This window comes from Buceros rhinoceros, unplaced genomic scaffold, assembly GCF_000710305.1.
Source record: "Buceros rhinoceros silvestris isolate BGI_N320 unplaced genomic scaffold, ASM71030v1 scaffold15874, whole genome shotgun sequence".
Classification (NCBI taxonomy): Eukaryota; Metazoa; Chordata; class Aves; order Bucerotiformes; family Bucerotidae; genus Buceros; species Buceros rhinoceros.
This window is the reverse complement of record NW_010408939.1, coordinates 1-913: the sequence shown is the minus strand read 5'-3', so window position 1 is coordinate 913 and position 913 is coordinate 1.

Sequence of the window (913 nt, the reverse complement as noted above, 5' to 3'; positions counted from 1 at the left end):
TGTGACGACGGCTGGGCCCTGCCCGATGCCGGGGTGGTGTGTCGGCAGCTGGGCTGCGGGACAGCCATGGCAGCGTTCGGCTCGGCTCACTTTGGACCAGGGTCTGCCCGTATCCTGCTGAGGAACGTGGAATGCACGGGGGCAGAACCTGCCCTCGCCGAGTGCAGGGCCAGGACAGGGGAACCCATGAGTTGCCACCATGGAGAAGATGCCAGTGTGGTGTGCTCAGGTCATTATTTCTGTCTCTATGACATTATTCTGAGGAGCATTGGGCTGTGTGGCTGGTAAGGTGGAGGGTGACTTCACCGGTGACACTGTCTCCTCTGAGCCTGGGTGGCACCAAACCTCCGTGGAGGTCTGTCCACCTTGGGCGGTGACCACTGATGAAACCCTGAGGGCGTGGAGGACCCGAGCAACATGCTGAGGCCAAGACTGAGCAAAGAGAGATGTGCAAACGGGCTTCAGGTGGATGAGAAGAAAGAGGCTTTGCTTGGGGACCGTGAAAATGAGAAGTAGATTTCATAGCAAGCTAGAAACCCCCCAAAGGGTTGAGGAAGAAGGGACCCACCATGCAAAGACCCCAGTGGTCAGGAAGGGAAGAGGTTTACAACCATCTTCTCACGAGCGTGCCCAAATTTCCTCCATTTCAGCGGTTTTCTGGGCTCCGTCGTTAAGAAAAGCCGAGCTCTATAAATACCCAACATCCCTCCAACGGTGTCCTGGGATGGCAGATACCATGTCGAGACCGAGAATGTCCTCAAAGCTCCAGGTTGCCAATGCCCTGCAGGAGCAAAAGCGGGCCTTAGGTTCTCCGAGGAGACCTCCTCAAAGAGCATCCACCTCGTCTCGTTTCAGAGCCAGCGGTCTTGCGGCTGGGGGAAGGGTCCTGACCCCCTTCTGGGGGGGGGGAACG